We start from the raw sequence: 21,249 nt of genomic DNA, 5'->3' as shown, positions 1-21,249 counted from the left end.
TATCTTAACTATCTTGTGTGTGTGTGTATATATATATATTTTCTTTTTCCCTTTCCTTTCTCTTACCACAGTTTGTCTTCAATGCAATTCAAAATTTCTGCTGTACATTTTGGATCCTACTTGTTTAGTTTCTCACACTAGTGAGACAATATGACTTTTACACATATGAATCTGTTTTATTTCCCTTATGTGTATGGTCTCAAGTTGCAGTTTATCCTTATTTATGGCTGAGTAGTACTTTATTATATAAAAACACACATTTTAAAATTCTATTTCTTGGTTGATGGGCACTTGGATTATTTCCAAGATTTACTTATTACAAATTGTGCTGCTATAAATATGGGTGTACATATGTCACCGTGGTATGATGTTTTTTAATTCTTCTGGGAAAATACTCAGAAGGGAAATAGCTCAGTCAAATGGGATCTGTAATCCTAATCTTTTTGAGGAATATCCATACTGATTTCTACAGTGGTTGTATCAGTTTGCACTCCTACCAACAGTGGAGAAGTGTTCCTTTTCCCCCACACCTCCTCCAGCATTTGTTATTGGTTGATTTCTTGATGATAGCCATTCTTTCTGGAATGAGATGGAGTCTGTGTTTTAATTTGCATCTCTCAGGATGACCAGTGATGTTGTACATTTTTCTCATATATTCAGTTGCCATTTGTATTTCTTCATCTGAGAAGTGTGTATTCATCTCAGATGCCTCTTTTTGGGTTGGGTCTTTGAATTTGGGGGCTTGATTTATTCAATTCTTTATGTGTTTTAGATATAAGTCCTTTGATTGAGAGACAGTTGGCTAAAATTTTTTCCCACTCTGTGGGTTTTCTTTTCACTCTGTTGATGATTTCTTTTGATGTGCAAAAGCTTCTTAAAAAGATGAGATCCCAGTTGTTGATTCCTTGAAATACTTTTGTGCTATTTGCATTTGTTTGGTGTTATTATCTTTGTGAAGCTCTCCCCAGTGTCTCAGAAGAACTTTGGTTTCTTTCCTTAAGGTGACCAGCTTATCTGGTTGATGGCTGCATTACAATGGCTGTCCAAATTGTATTTTGTTCATTTATAACTCATGGAGAAACCCAATTTGCAGTCACATTTCCATCTTCATGTTCCCAGAACATGCACATCACTTGTGGAATGCCCAATAAATATTTTTTATCAAATTATTTTATTTATAGAACAAAAGGACAGTAAAGAGTTAGAAACGTTGGGTGTACATGGATAAGAGAGCATACCAAGGGACTGCAATCTGAGAGAGAAAATTATTAAAGCAGTGTTTGGATATTTTAGATAAATATTGACTTGGAAATGCCAGGAATAATGGGGACATGGGGACTTGTTGGTTATGCCATTCCTAGAGTTTTGGTTGGGATTTGAGAGGTCAGAAATATAACAGTGCACTTTGCTTGAACAAAGCCGTGATTTTATGATTGGCAAGTGAGGGGGAAGAGCCCGGGTGAGTGGGAGGAGAACCAACAATGGCTATTTTTCACCCGTATTTCTGGTCCAAGCCAGTTGAATTTATCAGTAAGAAAAGCTCTGGGGCCAGTCACCATTAATCATCTATGGTGGAGCAGTAGTTACCCCCAGGGAAAAGGAACAGAGGAGGGCATTTTAACTCAAGCTAGCATTTGAATTTTATCTTAGAAATAATTTCCTTCAATATTTAAAAATACTGAACAAGTTCTTGGTGTGTGTTAGGCAGGAGGGTGAGAGGCATTTGAAAATTGCTAAAATTTTCTCTTACCAAGTTCATAGTCAAGTGAAGGAATAGAAATAGGGAAAATCCTAAGAGAATCCAGCAAGTGTGGGAGCAGGGAAGAGCAACTGTTTTAAAGTTTCTATCACGTGCATCAGTGGAAGCCCTCAAAATAACAATGACACACAAGCAATTGACGTGGGTTTCTCTTGTACATGAGAATGTCCAGAAGTGGGCACTTCAGGCTGGTATGGCAGTTGATGGACCCGAGGATGCCAGGCTTTTATCTATCACCTTTAGCAGGTGGTTTCCTCATTGCTCTGTCGTAAGTGGCTAAAGAAGCTTTAGCTAAGACATCTACATCCAGGCAACAGAAGGAGAGAGATGCTTCTATGATCAAAGGCAGCTCTTCAGGAAGTGTTACTTAGGGAAGTCCTGCACAGCCTTCTTGTGCACATCTTTGTGGTCAGAACTTAGATTCTTGGCCATATCTAATTGCAAAAGTTGTTCTATTTCCAGCTGGGGGTGGTGGCACACATCTGTAATCATAGCACTTGGGAAGCTGAGGCAGGATGAGTAACTGTGAGCTCCCAGCCAGCCTGCGTTACATGAGCAAGTTCAAGGCCAGCCTATACTACATGTGAGATGCTGCCTCAAACAAACAAACAAACAAAAGTTGTTCTGTTTCTGGCGAGGGAAGGTTAGTATAGCCAACTAGTACCTTTTTTAAAAAAAATTTTTATTTTGAAAATAGTAAAATACAACAGAACAAGACAGAACAAAGCCAACTAAGATCATACAGTGAAATTGATACAGAACTTCACAGCAGGTTACTGGGATAACAGTAATAGGTATCACAGAATAATTTGTTATCTTTACAATAGTTGTTCTTTTAATCACATATATCAAAATAAAATGAAATACAGAACATTATAGAACTTATCAAAACAGAATATTGAATAGAGCAGTACCATTAATCAGAATAGAGCAAAACAGTAATAAAAATATTTGCCTTCCAAGAGATGGTAGAAGGAAATCCCCCTTATTTGCTATGGTCAACCTCCCAGGAGATGCTCAGATTTCTGGTTCCCATTTGCTAATGGGGGACAGGAGAAGGAGGGTAGGGGAAGTGGGATGTTAGGCTCTAGGCCATGCACCAGTAGGTTCACTACTGCTTAGCAGGGAGGCAGGCTGGTTGCTTGGTTTCCCAGTGTCCTAAGTTCCAATATGGTGCAGATCTCAGGAGACACTGATGATTCTCCCCTGGGAAGGGCCACAGCCTGCCACACCACAGCCAGTTACCAGGGAGGGGAGCTGCTTGCTTGGCTTCCTAGTGTCCTAAGTTCCAACATGGCGTAGATCTCAGGAGCTGCTGGTGGTTCTCCCCCTGGAAGGGCCACAGCCTGCCACTCACAGCCGCTTACCAGGGAAGGGAGGTGCTTGCTTAGCTTCCCAGGGTCCTAAGTTCCAACATCTCCCCAATTAGTACTTTTTGCATCCTCTCTCACGTGAGAACTCTGGAGAATCCCTTTGGAAGACATACTTAATATCTCTCAAGATACTATACACCTTGCCCCAAAAGGAAGGAGGTCCTGAGCTGTAGAGGGTCAGGCTTGCCTTTTGGCAGAGGTGGGCTGTGGCAGGGCAAAGAGATATCTGTTAGGGATTTGCAAACTGGATTCCTATTTGAATTCTGATGTAGAATCTGCCTCTGAAAGAGATAGAAACACCAAGAACATTTCAGATCCTCCCCACTCCTGAGGCAGAATTTTCTGATAGACTGAACGGGTGAAGGTGGTTTCACTGAGCCCTCATAGATTTTATTCCTCAGAGATAGGATGATTTCTCCAGAGCAGACAAGACCAGGATTACCCAGATGCAAAGGCAGAGGACTAGGAACTCAGAGAGCCCGCATTGTGCAGATTTCATCTGGGATCCCGTCCCTTGGCCAAATTTGACCCAGTGACTCCCTAGAACTTTTACCAATTGGATGATCAACTTTCTTCCCTTGAGAATCATTTCATTTTAGGTTGACCGTTTTTAACCATTCTGTGATCTCTGGGCTGAGCCTAAAGGATGTGGAACTGGAGAGAAAAATATTCTCCCCTGGTTCCTGAGGTGCAGCGGAAAGAGCACAGTCAGGATGCTTCAGACACCGGGCCAAGTTCTTACACAGATCCTCAGTGATCCTGATCCTCTGCACTTCATCCTGATGACTAATGACAGGAGCTTTTGTCCTCTCTCACTGTTTGTTGGGATGACTTTATTATTATTTCTTGTTCTTTCTATTCATGTTTCCAAGAGAGTCTGATGGGAAGATAAAGAAACATGAAAAATCACGCAATGACTTCAACGAGTGAAAAATCTGTGAATCGTCATGCAATGACTATTTAACACGTAAAAACTGTGAAGAGCAGTAGGAGGTTATAGGAAAAATAAAGTTATTGTGGGGTAGGAAATTCAAGGCAAGATATGTTGTTGATGCTGGTTTTTAATAGCTTAATGGAGGTATAAATAACATACGATAAATAATTCAGTCATTTTTTACATATACACATGCATGTACTTATCAAATAATCGCAATAAGATAATGAACACATCTTTTGTACTCCCAAACTTTCTCGTCCCATTTTCTTTTTCTTTACTTTCTTTCTTTCATTTTTCTTTCTTTCTTTTTTTTTGTACTGAGAATTGAACTCACGACCTCACACCTGCCAGGCAGGTGTTTGTCACCTGTTTTATGATTTCTATTTCCCACTTTTTCACACCCCAACCTTGTCTCCAAAGAGGTACAGATCTGCTTTTTGTCACTATGTATTTGTTTGCTTTATTTAGAATTTTATACCAAAGGAATCATATATGGCAACAGATTCTCTCTTTTTGTCTGGAGTAATTATTCGAAAATTTACTCGGGTTGTTGAGTACAGAAATAGTTCATTCTCCTCTACTGCTGAATGGCCTTCGTTTGTATGGATATACCACAGTTCACTTATCCATTCGTTTCAAAACCAAGATTCATTGGCTTGGTTGCTTTTTGCTATTTTTGGCTGTTATAAATATTTTGTTGCAAGATTTTATGTTTTTATTGCTCTGGAATCAATGCCTAGACATACAATTGCTAAGTCATATAATAACTTATTAAATGTTTTTAAATTAAATCTTTAATTTTTAGAAAACTGCTGATTCATATAGCTGTAACAAATAATTTCTTAGTTTCCTCTGAGATTGATATTTTGAAAAATACAAACACTATTACCATCAGGATATTAATGTCAATATAAAACACTGAGAAGTATAAATCTCCCCAGATGTATTTGTGGTCATTTGTGTCTGTCCAGGGCTATGCAGTTTTACCAGATCATGTGTCTGTGTATCTATCACCTCTGTCAAGGTACGCAATAGTTCCATTATGATAAAAATCTTTAATGTTGCCCATATATATCTGTACTTACCTCCCTTCTCTACATTTAACCTGACCTGAGCTCCAAGAAACCATTAATCTCTTCTTTTGTTACTTCAAGACTATCATATAATTGTGATCTAACATTATCTAATCTTTTGGAATTGACTTTTTTTAACTTAATATAGTTCCCAGAAAGTCTTTGAAGGTGGGTGTTGCTGAATAGTAATCCATAGTATGAATTCACCTTAATTTGTTCCAAAACTAACCTGTTGAAGGTTTTTCATTTTGTTATTAGTTTTTCATTTTGGCTATTATGAATTAAGCTGCTATGAATGTTTGTATACAGATTTTTGTGTAAATATGTTTTCATTTCTTTAGCATAGAGTTCAAGGGTTCAGTCCCTGAAGACATGGTAGCTATATTTTAGTTTTAAAAGAAATTGTGTCTTACAAGGGCTACATCATTTTACGTTTATACCAGCAATGTGGGTAATCCAGTTACTCCACATTCTTACTTGCTGTTTTTCATTTGAGCCATTCTGATAAGTACGTGATGATATCTTATTGTGGTTTTAACTTGCATTTGTCCAATGGCTAGTGATTTTGAACATCTTCCCATGCGCTTATGTGCCGTGTGTCTGCCTGATTCAGTTAAGTGCTTGGTCATGCAATTTGTCCATTTTCTAGTTGGATTGTTGGCTTTCTTAATTTTGAATGTTGAGAATTTTATATATTTTAGATGCTAGTCTTTTGTCAGATGTGTAATTTGTAAATATTTTCTCCCAGTTTCTAAATTTTATCTTTCCATCATTTTAACATGTCTAACTCCAGAAACTGCCAACTGTTTCCTGAAGTGTTTGTACCATATAACATTATTACCAGCAACATTTTTTAAAACTTTTTTTTGTCTTTTTCATTTTTATCGGTACCGGGAATCGAACTCATGACTGCCTGCTTGCAAGGCAGGCACTTATGCTGCTGAGCTAAATCCCCAGCCCTTACCAGCAACATTTGAAAGTTCTAGTTGCTCTAGGTTTTTGCCAGTGCTTGATATGTAAGTCATAGATATCCTATGGATGTGAAGTAAAAGCTCATCATGGCTTTAATCTGTTTTTCTTAATGGCTAATGATGCTGAATATCTTTTCATATGTTTTTATGTTTGTATGTCTTCTTTGGTCATATGTTTCTGCAAATATTTTGCCCATTTTTAAAAATGATTATCTTCTTCTGAAGTTGTAAGTCTGCTACATGTCGAGATAGAAATTTTTTGTGGAATATAACTATGTGTTGTATTTACTTTCTCTTAATCTGTGGCTGGGCAAGATATATTTTATGAAGCATCTTTTTCTTTTTTATTATTATTAAGCTTATTGGTATCATTTAGATGTACATAGTGATCATATTTATGATAGGAACTTTGTACCTGTACATGATATGTTTTGATTCCTATTTTTTTCATTCCCTTCCCATTCTTTTGACTCTCTTCCCTCCTTATTTACAAAGCTTTGCCTCCATTTTTATCCTTCTTTTCTCATTTTCATTTTTCTACTTTCTTTTCCCTCCTCCTTCTTTTTTTTTTTTTTTTTTTTTTTTTTTTGTCTTTTTCATTTTTATTGGTACCAGGGATCGAACTCACGGCCGCCTGCTTGCAAGGCAGGTGCTTATGCCGCTGAGCTAAATCCCCAGCCCCTCCCCTCCTCCTTCTTGCTCACCCCCTTTTTTTTTTTTTACTTTTGAATGATTTCTTCCTATTTCACAATATGCGTTACACATTTTGCTTCTACAGATACAAGATATTTACATGTTTGTCCAAATTATATTCACTTAACAGAATGGTTTCAAGGTGCATCCATTACCTAGAAATGGGTAAAAAAAAAAAAGACCCACAAAAACCCCACATTTAAAAAGATCTATTCCTCAGCTGATGGGCATTTGGGTTGTTTCCAACACTTACAAACTGTGCTGCTATAAACACGGCTGTGCATATATTGCTACAGATGCTTTCAATTCTTTTGGGAAAATACCCAAAGGAAGGAGAGCTGGGCCAACAGGATCTCCAGTCTTAGCTTTTTGAAGACTCTCTGCCCTGACTTTCATGGTGGCTTCACTCTCATCAACAGTGGAGATTTCCCTTTCCCCCACATTCCCACCAGCATTTGTAATTGGTTGATTTTCTTGATAATGGCCATTCTTTCTGGGGTAACATGGAATCTTGTGTTGTTTTAATTTGTATCTCTCGAATGACCAATGGCGTTGAACATTTTCTCAAATATATATTTGTTGGTTGTACTTCTTCATCTGAGAAGTGTGCATTTATCTTAGATGCCCATTTTTAGATTGAGTCTTTAAATTTGGAGAGGGTCTAATTTCTTTTCAATTCTTTGTATGCTCTAGATTTTAAAATTCTCAAAGGATTAATCCTTTGAGAAACAACTGGTCAGAAATTTCTCCCATTCTATAGGTTGACTTTCCATTCTGTTGATGATTTCTTTTGCTGTCCAAAAGCTTTTTAATCAGATGAGGTCCAAGTTGTTGATTCTGTGTATTTCTCATACAATCAGAGTTTTGTTCATAAAATCTTTGTCTATACCTATATCTTCAAGAATTCTACCTGTTCTCTCTTCCAGAAAGTTTAATGTTTCTGTTTTAATATTTAGATCTTTGAGTCATTTCAATTTTAGTGTAGTGTATAGTAACTGACACAGATCTAGTCTTGGACTTCAGCACGTGGAAAGCCAGTTTTTCCTGTTCCATTTATTTAGAAGCTTCCTTCTTCCAGTGAACCTGTTGGGCCCCTTTTACAAAGATAAGGTGGCTGAGTGTGGTTGGAGTTGTTTCTGTGTCTTCTCATCTTTTCCAATGATCATCTGGTCTGTGCTTATTTTTCTTTTTTTCCTCTTTCTTTCTTTTCTTTTTTCTATTTCTCTTTCATTCTGTCTTTCCTTTTTTTTCTCTCTCTCTCTCTCCTTTCTTTCTTTTTGCCAGTACTATGCTTTTTTTTTAATCACAGTAGCCTCGTAGTATAATTTTATGTCAGGGATTGTGACGTCCTCTGCCTGTCTTTGTTGCCCAGAATTAGAACCCATTTTTTTTTTTATGGTAACTAGATTTCATTTTGCTTTTAATTCATTGTATGGGAGTTCAGACAAGGGAGATTAAATTGTTTAATTAGCATAGCAAATAATGGGAAACATTTCCTTCTATGTTACTCGAATGATACAGAAAGTGAGTTAGAAGAAGCCAAAGATTAATACATATCTCCTGAACATTTGGTAATTTTATTTAAAATGACCTATCATCATTTTGTCACTACTTTTTTTTGCTATTTGTGTTTAATAATTGCTGTTATTGTAATTTAAATTTAATTATGAGTGAGACTTATTAGTAGAGTTGGCTACTTATGCTTTATTTCCTCTAAAATGCTTCTTTAGCTTCATTTTTTTCATGGGATTCTTTATTTTTTAAAATTTATGTTTGTACAACCTGCTTATCCATTAGTAATTATATATGTTTCTGCATATGACTTGCAACTATTTTGTTATTTTACTTTGTTGGTGGTTTTTTCATAGAGGTTATACTTTTATGAGCAACATTGTGAAGGGTGATGGACAGAGATAAGGGTGAGAAATAGATGCTTGGGTAGGGACTGTGCCTTTCCTTCTGACCGGTCACTCATGGAATGACAGAGGGCTTCCTGGACTTGCAGAAAGCATCAAGAATTATGGGGTCTTGTTTGGAAAATTGTATGAATGTGAGCAGGTCTGTGGGTTAAGGAATCTGAGTTCTGGTCCCTTTACTATTGTTACCTGCCACCTGACTCTGGGTATTATGGTCTATAACTAGATGCTCCCCAAGGGTTTATAGCTAAATATGATATTGGGCAATGAAACTCAGATGGAGGAGTGGGCCACTGGGGTGACCTGGAATATTCTATCTCTCTCCTTCCTCCCTTGATCCCTCTCTTCTTCCCTCCACTCTGCATGAGCTCTTTTTCCCCAGCTGTGCCCTCTGTGCTTGGAGTCAGCTGACTGTAGACTGAAACTTCTACCATCTGAGCTTTTAATTTTACTTGGTGAGTGTCAGGCATGGTGTCTCAGCAATGAGAAAGTGACCAAGAGAGTGGGCAAGGTAGCCTTTTCCTCCGGCCCTCTGCTTCCAGATTTTTAAAATAAATGATTTGATGCTGATGCTTTTGGTTTCAGTGTCACTTGAAAATGGACTGTACAGACATCCCTGGGGCTTGCGTCGGATGCTGACTTTCTACGGGCAGGCAAAATTAGGAGATTCACAGCACTCAGGTTAGTCTTAGAACGCTGCAAGAATTGGCTGTATTTATTTCTGTATATATTCTTTGGTTATACTTGTTCCCCTTTAACGGTCCACTCAAAATATGTGGCTTTGGGAAGGGCACAAGAAATTGCAGAAAATCCCCCAAATGAACTTTGTAACTTGCTTGGGCGATAGAATAACCAAACACTGCTTTTGGAGCTTAGCGGACCCAGCTTTGAAGCTAGCTCTTTGCTTCCTCCACCGCATGGCCTTACGGATGCTACTAACCTCACTGGGCATCCATTTCTTCTTACCTGGGGCCCACCCTTTTCCTAGATTATTAGACAATAAATGCTTAAAAATATGTAATTCTCCATGTATTACAATAATAACCCAACATATATAAATGTACTATTCTTAATGCCTTGACTCAAACAGGTCCTTACTATGTATTTGTCAGTTAACATGTTGTAATAAATATTTGTCAATTAAAGTTATACAATGAAGGAGAGCGAAATGAGCATCCTCATTTATATTTTTGAAGACCAATATGGCAGTATCTATCACTAGCTTAAAATACACCATCTTTTAATTCAACAATTCCACTTCTAGAAACCTCTTTTCCTATGAAAATAACCAAAGAATATATACAGAAAAAAATACATGCCACATTTTTTATCTCAGTGGAAAACTGGGTTTGGCGGGATAATTGATGGTTTTGTTACAGGGGATGAAACAGATACACAGCACAGCACTGTAAGCGGGATGGCAGAGGCAGGGAGTTTGAATTACAGAACAGGCTTTGGCACCTGGGCTGAGGTCTGGCTCTGCTGCTTGTGGACTTTGGCAAGTTCACCTGCGCTCCCCAAACATTAATTTTCCCATTTGTAAAGTGGTTATAATGATGTCAGCCTGACAGATCAGGAAAATCTGACAAGCGTTAAAAAAGCTGATGAAAGCCGCCAAGGAAAAGACAGAATCATCAAATAAAATCACATAAGTGACACAGCCATGTAATCACATTTTTGTGATAGGGTTACATTATGGGTAATCACAGAAAAAAGATGCACATATGCAAATGTGTTGATATCAGCTTTCCGGAGGACAACTGTGGATGGATTGTGGCATTTAGGGTTTTGTTTGTCATTGCTTATTTGCATTTTCAATTACCAAATACTATGATCATTTGCATAATAAAAAACACTCAAATTCCATCTCTAGTATAGTTTCCAAGGTATTTGGGGAAATTGGAAAAAATCACAGTTTGGTGATTTTTCATAAGAACAGATTCCCAGACCCAATGGGATATTTTACTCAGATAAAAGTTTATCTGATTAAGAGTCAGTTCCGTCTCTGTGGATAAGCCTGCCCTGGTTTCCCAGCAGAGGACCCTGGGTACTCCAACTGCACACCTCCTTGGGCAGGGTCAGAAATTCAGCTTCACCCTTCACAGTGAGCCCTGGAAGGCTAATAATGGTAATAATAAAAACCAACATTTGTACTGAGGGCTTGCAGTCTGCTGGCACTTTCCTGAGCTCTTCCAATTACAGTAGCCGTGTTATTTGGGGCTGTTGATTCTTTTATTATGTGCATTAGGAAATGAAGGCACAAAATATTCAAGTCTCCTTGGCTACCAAATAGTATAACCAGGAACCACTGTATTCAAATATATTTCCTCCCAGCCAGAGGGTTCTGATTAGATACCATGACAGTACCCGAAGGCGTTCATGTATGTTAAGCGTGTGCTCTGCTGTTGAGTTACACTCTAAGATCATACTTTATTATTGTTTTGAAATATACACTATTGTTGACTACAGTCATCTTGCTCCTCAAAAGTTACTCCTTCAAACCATGTGAAACTTAATGACTTTTGGTCAACTCATTGTTTCTTTTCTACCTTGTCTCTGCTAATTATCATTCTATTCTTTATTCTATGCACTCATTTTTATTATACAAGAACCCTATTTTTTCTTAGAAGAATGGACACTTAAAATTCAACGTCATTATTACTAACTAGCTCGTGAAATTACAATTAATGACACTGCTTTTAAATTTTCTCATCTCCCATTTCTCCACTTGTCTCCTGTCATATATTACACACACAGTATCCAAACACTAACTTCATAAAGTAGGTTACTTGCCAGGAAAATGCAATTGTGATGTAGATGAATGATCACTGGAAGGTGATTCTGGTAGTGTCTAGTCTGCAGGATAAGTGTATTATTGAAGATTTATCTAGACACTAAACAGCCACATAGAACACAATGAATCATACTTCTCTGGGCCAAAATGGTATCGTCACAAGTTGTATAAACATCAGCCTCATTTCTGTTTTTCACTCTTCTAGTGGTGGAACATTAAGCTTCATACAGAAGCGACTGAAATGTCAAAAGTCCGGGGAAGTAAATGATTACAGAAGTGCAAGTATAGTTATCTCAGAGACTTTTGCAAACAGGAATGCAAACTTATTATCTTACTGAACACTACATTGCTTTATGTAATTTTTCCTTGTCAGATGAAAAATGTTGGAGTTGCCTCTTCCTTTTCTAGGGTGTGAAACTAGAATTGGATCCTTTAGATTTGGAATCATGCTTTCTCTACCTCCCTTAAGGGAAGTCATCAGGGAAAGGAGGTGAGCAAACCGTGTTAATGCTTATCAAATACTTACTACATGTCCAGTACTCTCCTGAGTACTTTACGAATTTTAATTCTTTAATTCTTACACCAACTCTATGCACTAATTGCCAGGAACCTGGCCAAGGTCCCCAACTACCTGTATGAGGGATGCGTCAAGGATGACACAAGAGAGAGACAATTTAGTAATGCACACAAGGAGGGCTGGAAGTCAGTGCTGCAGGATGGACAATGACCGTCCAGCTTGCTGCTATTTTTATTAGCCAGTGCACAGGGTGGGTAGTGAGTGATTCCAGGAGCAGTCACAGTGATTATGGCGGGTGGGCTACTAAAAGAACAAAACTATCTTTCAAAGATGAGACCCAGATCAATAAGGAAACTGTGTTTTCCCCAAGTGAAATTTTTATTACTGCTCCTGCATTGCTTTAAAGATCCTTGTTATCCTCAGCAGGGCTTATGTTGCCCTGTGAGAGCTACAGTGTCACTAGCCATAGGGCTTCAGCTGTGGTGGGAGAAAGTAGAAAGCTTCTGTGTTGCAGCCCAGCTCACCGAGCAGGAAAAGGACAGCCTCAGATGACCTCTAGACTCAAGCTGTAATCTGTGGTCACCAACAACTAGTCACTCTTATGGGTCCCATTTTGCAGATGATAATATCAGCATATAATGGAGAATTTTCCCATTTTGCATATGGCAGAGCAGCATTTGAATATAGATAGCTTAATTCTAAAAGTTTCTTGTATGTTGTTCTGCCTTCTTATACACATTAGCTTTACAGTTGCAGTTGATCTTGTTTATTTGTGGATTCTTTAGTTGTAAGTTTATCAAGTCATTAATAGGTGTGAAGCCTCCAATTAATTCCCTGTTGGTGTTTCAGAATGGCCAAAACCCCATTGATATTAGAATGAAGTGATTATCTACTTTCATACTTTGGCTCCCAAGCTGTAAATCACTTTTGAACTATAATAACTAGCATGTATTTTACCTTTCTGGTTGATGATTTTGTACTTTAGAGTGAGCCTCTAAGTGTAGAGCTGAAATGCTGGATCTTTAAGAGGGCTGTGATGTACCCTGCAGAGAAAACACTTGTGTTATCTGTGCTTTGTACAGGCTTGAGTTAAAGTGCTAGTTTAAATATAATGTTAATGAATTAACAACATATACTTACTCTTTGGCATCTGCAGAAGATTGGTCCAGGACTCTGTCCAGATACCAAAATCCAGGAACACCTAACTTTTATTTTTCATTTAATTATACATCATTGGTGCATCAAGTCCTTTTTATAAAATAATGTCACACTTTCATATAACCTGAACATATCTTCCCACAGATTTTAAATCATCTCTAGATTACTTACACCTAATACAACATAGAGGAAATGTACAATCTGAGGCTGTCCTTTTCCAGCCCTGTAAGCTGGTCTACAACACAGAAACTTTCCACTTTCAGTCATATTTATGTGACCAAAGTAGCTGTCAAAATAACTAAACTTCAGTGTATTTAAGTGTTTTCATTATAGAGGCTGGGAATGAATCCCAGAGGAAAAGCACTTTCCAGGCATGCCAGGAGCCCTGGGTGGAATCCCTATGGTCACAGAAAGTTTAAATACAAGGAAAATTGCAAAATAGAATGGAAGAATGGAGAATCATATAAGGATGTTCTAAGCACCTAGGACATGGTAGCCAGTGAGGGGTATCTATGATGACAGCGACAACATTCTGAATTACTTCAGATGGGTTGGAGCAGACCAGAATGGGCAGGCGTTAAACTCACACCCTGCTCCCAATCTTCCACTTGTAACATGTTCAAACTTCCACAAAAGTTAAACTATATATCAAAGTCCAGCAGACATAAATCATTAGAAGTGAAACTAGGGAAAATACTTTGTAGTAGGCCAAAAAGAGAACTCACTGCCTAAGAAGGACCCAAGTATGTCTAGCTATACTTTATTATATTAGTTTGCAAAGGTTTGCTCCTACTTTTTGAGGTCTGATGTGTTACAGTTTTTTCCATTCAACCTAGAATTATAGTATCATTTATCATCATTTTTATGGTAGTTGGATGGAGCCTGGATTTGAGATAAATCATGACTAGTTTTTACAAGGAAAGAAAGTTCCAGAATGGCTATCAGAAGACCTAGTTGGAAATTCTGCTATTTTCCTTATCTTAACAGATAAGGAAATTAAGGTAACTGGTTAGTGAATGAGGCAGCCCTTGGTCTAGGTCCCAGGATTTTCATTTAAAGTAATTGTTACCAGACTCTCTTTTAGGTAAACCTACAGAGCAAATCCTATCTCTTTGGGGGAAAAAGAAAAGAAAAGAAAGGAAAAGAAAACAAAAGGTAAATTAGAGTATTCCCTGCTTCATTTTTCTGCTCCACTCCCTGGTGATTTTTACTTAAGATTTCGTAGCTTCCTTCATGTCCAAGTAATCAAGAAGTCACACCATTCATCTGACTGCTACCTTCTTAATATACAATTAACCAAACGCGAGAGTCAAATGTACCAGTTCAAATACCTTCCCACTGATGAAAACGTTAAAGCATATGCTGCTGATCTTGGACAGACTCTTGCTTTGTGAGTCTGCACAAAAATCAAGACAGGTCCACGCATCGTCTGCTAAGTGGCTGGTACTCTTTGTTCTGATCGTGCCACAGCTTCAACTCCTGCTCCCTGGGTTCTGTGAAAACACTGTCATGGTGTCCATTGTAAAGAGGAGGAAAGTATGACACAGAGATGTGGTCATCTTACAGGTAAACAAGACAAGATTAGGCCTTAGCGGCAGGCAACAGGGATGATAGCTCTGATGTCCAGGTAATGCACGTAGATTGGTTAGAAGAAGATCAATACTATCATGTAAACTTCATCTAGTCATTTAAATCCTTAGATCATCATTTTTTGAAGTTCTAAAGTGATAATTACGCCTGCCCAGTGAACAAGTTTTACCTGTGTAATTCCAGAGCTGTAACACAGTTTTAAGGTTATTATCTTAGAATCAAAGTGGCCAACACATTTCTATGTGTGTGTGGGACCTAGGGATAGACATGGGAGCTAGATCAAGAAGGAGAACTGTCTCCCTTTGGCTACATCTGTTTGCTATTTATACAAGAAACTTACTCAACTCTTTAGAAATCAAATCTTTACTAAGTAATAAGGCCTCAGCTCTAGAATTAACTCTTTCTGAATGTGGTACCTTTTCTCAGGGAAGAATTTGTTTCCCTCCTCCTTTAACAGACTGCAGTCCTCAAATTCCTGAGATAATTTCACTGGCAAAGCCAAGATCCAGGACATCTACAATCGACTCTCTGGACTATGTCTGTGTTTACTCCCACTGGGTAGAATTTTTTATGGGAGTTCGGACAAAGGCCATTTTGTAGCTACTCCCTCTATTCCCTGCCCAGAACTGGCTTTACCGGAATGCACTAATTGCTGCTGAACAAAAGTATGCCTTATGTCCCTCTGTAGCCATTGCCATGCATTGATTCTTTATGGCGTTGGTATCAAAACTGCCAGTGTTTCCTCTCAGAGGGCAGAGCACAGCAGCTCTCTGCACGCCTGGGGAAGTGCTTGTGAAGTGATGGTATGCAAAAAAGCAACAGGCTTCACTTACCTAGCAGCTGGCAGAGACAAGCACCTTGGCCTGGTCCTCAGGGTTCCTTTGGGCACACGTGGCTGTGAGTGACTCAGTGGGGTGCCACTCAAGTGTGGAGAGCTATTCAGCGCTGTTCAAAAGCACGCAATGTACCAGCTCGATGTTGATCTAAGAAGAAATAGTTTCCTACTCAGGCTTTTAAAAAAAGTCACTATGAAGAACAACCGTAGGACAAGAAGGGGACCCAGCCCGCAGATAAAAGTTACTGAAAATATAAAGCTATCACAGCGCTAAAAGTAGGATTGAGCATCATTAGTGTGTAATAACAGCAGACAGTTCTTAAAGATGGGAAAAATAAAAATACAGACCATGGAACCTCCCAGGAAAAGGCTATGATGCTGACCAGCAGTGCGAGGAAGTCTCAGCCCAGAGTCTTTAGATAGAAACAGAGGCTCAGAGAAGACTCCTGGGGCTCACTGCAGGGTGATTAGGTGGGAGACTGCATTTGAAAAGTTAGCTAGTTTAGGCCATTCCTTGCCCTAATCTTAACTTCTGTTAAATAGCAAGAAGCAATAACAGAGTAGGATATTGAGAGTGAAAGCTTCTGATGTAGAAGTTGAGAAGTGCCCCAGAGGCTACTAAACCTAACCAGGGGGACATCCTACACCCAGAAGACACTGCCACTATCAGCCAGAGCATGAGCAAGTAAGATTCAACCTCCACCGTGCCAGGAGGGAATCCCCAGCGCAAAGGAAAGTACAAGGTCCTTAGACATTCCAGAAAAGCAAAAGCCCTGTAAGGAGGAGGGGGAGGATCATTCTTTGAGCAAACAGTGAAAACGGAAACATATTTTACAATAAATATCATTAACAACTTATGATTAGTTACGACAAAGTGAAAAGAGCCAGCTTAAAAAAGCACCACGTGGACATTTTATAAGTTTAAAATCATAAAATTTTCATATAAGGACTAAATAACTAAATGTGAGAAATAATTAAATCAAATAATCACAACAAAAATATTCTGATTCTCTCTCTCTCTCTCTTCTTATGTTTCTTTCTTTCTTTCCTTATTTTTCTTTTTTCTTCTTAGGTGATCCTCCTGCTTCAGCCTCCTGAGTAGCTGGTAGCATGTGTTTGTAAGCCCAGCTAACTCAGCTACCCAGAGGCTCAGTTTTACCAGTTTGAGCTCCTCTGAGAAGGAAATACTGGGACGCTGTTGATTGGACACTGAGGTTTGCTTTTGCAGGATGGAAAGTTCTGTGGCTGAATGATAGTGACGCTACTCAATATGATTATACTTTATGCAATTGAACTGTATAATTAAAGATGCAAACATGAGGGCAGAAAACAATGTTGAGATGAAGTCACTTGAACTCACAGACTGGTCTTGAACTCACTATGTAACCTAGACTGTCCTCATATTCAAAAGATCCTCTTGATTCAGCTTCCCAAATGCTGGCATTACAGATGTGTGCCATCATACCTGGGCATGAGAGAAAATCTTACATGCGTTTTGTTACAGATTTAATTTTAGCAAAATGTATGTAATTTTTCCTACTCACCAGCCCTGGAAAACTGTATGAATTTGAGTCCCTTAGGTCTTCATACAAATAGAATAATATGATGCTTGTCCTTTTGTGACAAGCTTACTTGCTCCACTTGGTATAATGTCCTCAAGTTGGTCCATGATATATCGGGTAACAGAATTTCTTTTTAAGGTTGAATAATATTCCATTGTATGGATATACTACATTTTACCATTTATTTCCCAAGGGGACATTTGGGCTTCTTCCACATTTTGGCTGTTGTGGAGAACGTTGTTAATTCCCTTGAATCTTATGCTATAGAACAAACAGATTAAAGAATCAGAAATACAACATCTGTAGAACCAGAAGCTCCAAATATCAAATTTTGAGAAGGTTTATGGAGAAGTAGAAAGCCTCCATAAACCAATGACCATAAAAGACAGTGAAAAAAATCTTTTAAAAGGACATAATTTTTGGACCTATTCTACCAAGGAATATGTGGCATTAATGTTCTAAGGGCTCAGAGAAAAGGTACAAAGTTTGCACCTCATGTTTGAGCATAATTTAAAAACTGGACCTAAATAGAAGGTAAAAGAGAAGGTCTTGCAAAAACATAGCAAATATCTGTGTGTTATTCTGTATCTCCACCTCCCCATCCAAGAGCACTCTAAAATGATTTTGTAGTAATATAAAAGTTCTGCTTCCAGTAGGACTCGGAAGATGAGAGAGGAACCAGCAGTGTGCAAGACACTGAAACCAGTTGTGGAAGACAGAAAACAGAAAACAGATGAGAGATAAGAACTGACCTCAAGGAGGAGGAAACTATATTCTCATATGGGCTGAGCTAGAAATACTGAAGGAAAACAGAGTATTTTATTCCATAAAACTTCTTGGAAAACCTGAACTAGAAAACATCACGTACTGCAGAAAGCTGAAATGAAGCTGGGCGTGGCAAACAGAGGATCATAGTCCTCACCCGGAACAGATGTTTTTCCTGAGTGGTCTCCCCTGCCCTGCTTGAGGGCTGCAGGGTTGTGATATGAGAAGATTAAGCAGAAACACCGGGCACAATGGGGAAGCAGGATGTAGGGGTACAAAAGAGTTTTGGGTAAAAATCTGCATTGCTTTGTTCTCTCTTCCTCCTCTGCTCACAGAAGGTTTGCCAGCACCTGTGCATCTATGAGATTGGAGGATGCTTCTCCACAGCAAATCCTCCACACAGGAGATGCCCAAAAGTGACAGCTTCTGCTTCACAATCTTGTTCAGGTGCTTAGAGCTTGTCGTCAGCTTCTTTCTATTTTGCTCCAAAACATGGACAGGCAGGAATATCAGATATTTAGAGAGAGAGAGAGAGAGAGAGAGAGAGAGAGAGAAAATAAAAGAGGAAAGACATTATGTAGGGCAGAAAAGAAAACTTCAAATACTATAGAACTGATGTCTCTAAAAGATGAGAGGTGACATTGCATCCCTATTATGAGCATAATTCTCAGAAAAATTAGATTACAGTGAGAAATTAATAAGATCATAGCAAAATAAGTATAAGAGGTAAACTGGGAAATGCACTTGAGGTGATCTTCTAAAGTCTAAAAATAATATGATGTAGAAATGGAAAGTAGGAGAGAAATGATGTGAACATAAAGTGATCCATTTGAGAGAAAAAAATATTTCTTGAAGGAGAGAAAGTAATTGTGCAAGAAAATTTGCTAGAACTGAAGGCCATAATCATTCAGAAAATAAAAGATAAAAAGTATGTAGAACAAGGAAATAAATTTTGATGAACAAATTAAAAGCAATAATCCATGGTGTGTCTATCTTTATGAAATATCAGAACAACAGGGATTAAGAAAAAAACTCTCAAAAGTTGGATAATGAAAAACAGGACACATAAAAAAAGATTAAGAATTAAAGTGGTTCGTATAACCCTAAAAAGTAGATGATAAATTCTGAAGGGAAATTATTTTCAGCCTAGAATTTAATAGTGTTGTTGGATCATTGAACAGAACTGTCTGCCATCTCACTGTATGAATGTTCACTTTGTATGCTTTAATTTTGTAATTTGGACAATTGTTTCTAAGATGACAGTATGTCATCTATTAACTAGTGATTTCTTACTGTATATTTTTTTCTTGAAATTCTGTATTACTTGTACCCTTTTACTGCTTTGTTTTGTTTTGTTTTGTTTCCTCTTTAAATAAAAAAATTTAAAAAAAGAATTTAATAGTGAAAACAAACTGCTATTTAAATTGGAGCAAAGAATACTAGCGTTTTTAGATACGTGGGACTCCCACAGTCTACTGCCCATGAGAATATACAAAGTAAATTCTACAAATTCATTCCACTAACATGGGAAAGCAAACCAAAAATGAAGAAGACAAAGGACCCATGGAATAAAATATTTAGGAATATTAAATATTAAGGATAAAATATCCTTAATAAAGGATATTGACCCATGGAATAAAATATTAAGGAATAAGTGACAAATGAAAGTCTCTGGATGCTGGCTGAATTGAGACTTAAGGAAATGAACATTCACCTTGAAAGCTCAGTGCGACCCAGAATTGATGTCTGTCTGGTGCACTGAGCATTTGTAACATACGGTCAACAGGTGCACACCAGATATGACAGAAAATGCAAAAGATAGTTTTATAGGGAGATTATGCAAGAAAAAATTAAGCAAATGTTAGTTACATTTTATTAAAGACACTTACTACCTGGCTTTGCAGGAAACTGTATTTGATTAATAATAATAATGTAAATATTGACTGGGTAATTAATGATGTAATACTTTTTTGTAATAAAATGTTACTGTGAGAATTGCTGGAGAGGAAGGGATGCTAATGATCTACAGTGCAGAGTGGTCATCTCTGATCGCAGGAAGTCAATACATAGCACCAGAAATTAGTAAACAGCACCTAGAAGCAGGAGTTAAAAAGCAGTGAGTTATGCGAAAGTTCTTATTAGCTATAAATCTTTTAGTAGAATTAATTTTGAACTTTAGCATATAAAAGAATAATTAAATGTAAGAATATCTAATGGTGTATTTCACCGTATTATATATTATTATATCCAATGAAAGTTAAAAACATGATATGCACGCTAATAAGACATTTAAAGTGCCTAATCTTATTAAAAACCTTTAATAAAGATGGGAATTGGCAAATACTTCCTCTAGATGATAAAACATGACAGTGCTGCCCAAAAGCAGACTTCATACCTAATAGATTCTGGACTGCCTCTTTCCATACTGTGGCCCATGTAGTGAATGGGCTGTTCAAACTGCACTGGTTTCACTGGTCACTTTGGGACTCACAGGTCAATACACACAGCTGTCCTATGGGGCTGGTTTTAGTGTGCTGGTAAGTAAACTCCACTGTAAAGAATTACTATAAAAAACAACAAGCAAAGACCAGGAACCCAGGGGAAAAACAGGTGAAGGACATGAATAATCTAGAAAATAAAATTCTTAAATACATCAAATGTTTAATTAAAAAAGAATGATAAATAAAACTACCTATCATGTTACCCAAATCCCCCAAATTTGATAACACAATGTTGGTCAAAAGTGGGCAAACAGGTATTTCATTCAATTATAATAATATCAATAGATTTGGAGGAGGTAGAAGATATGGGATGGGTGAGTAGGACATTCTAGAAGGAATTAAAATGAAAACAATGTCTTTCAAGAGAATTTATAACATGTATCAAAATTATAAATATAAAGTTGTGCATTATGGTGCAAGCCTGTAACTCCACCTGCTTGCAAGTCTGACGCGAGAGGTCGGCATGTTCCAGACAGATACGTACAGTTTAGGGAGGGTCTGTCTCAAAATAAAAATAACAGAGAACTAGCTTAGTGGTAGATTATCCTTGAGTTCAATTCCCAGAGCTGAAATTAAGAAGTAAAATAAGATAATTTAGGAACAAACATTCCTAATTCAATCTAGAAGTTCCACCTTGGGAAAGTTATTCCACAGATGCTTATATAACCTTTGTAAAGTGATTCCAAAGTTTGAAAATTATCTATCACTCAATAGGACAGTGAAATTATACAACCACTAAAAGAGATTGCTTTAAACATATTGGTAAGAAAAGAAGTCTGTGTGGAAAGGAAAGGCAGTGTAGAAT

General features: G+C 37.7%; 1 long non-coding RNA gene across 1 annotated transcript in view; it reads right to left on the bottom strand.

Moving 5' to 3' along the window:
* Positions 1–2,420: 2,420 nt before the first annotated feature.
* The window catches only part of LOC106026848 (uncharacterized), a 32,070-nt gene continuing 13,241 nt past the window's right edge, over positions 2,421–21,249 (bottom strand). Inside the window, exons 2-5 of the long non-coding RNA XR_001200425.2 lie at positions 15,615–15,764; positions 14,523–14,695; positions 12,991–13,076; positions 2,421–4,009 (exon numbers count right to left, since the gene is read on the bottom strand). This is a non-coding gene — a long non-coding RNA (uncharacterized LOC106026848). The remainder of the gene's footprint in view (positions 4,010–12,990; positions 13,077–14,522; positions 14,696–15,614; positions 15,765–21,249) is intronic.

This window comes from Cavia porcellus, unplaced genomic scaffold (genome assembly GCF_034190915.1).
Source record: "Cavia porcellus strain 051 isolate PalLab524CR breed Dunkin Hartley unplaced genomic scaffold, mCavPor4.1 scaffold_32, whole genome shotgun sequence".
NCBI lineage: Eukaryota > Metazoa > Chordata > Mammalia > Rodentia > Caviidae > Cavia > Cavia porcellus.
Note: the sequence above shows the minus strand (reverse complement) of the source record. Positions and strands in the feature narration are given on the sequence as shown.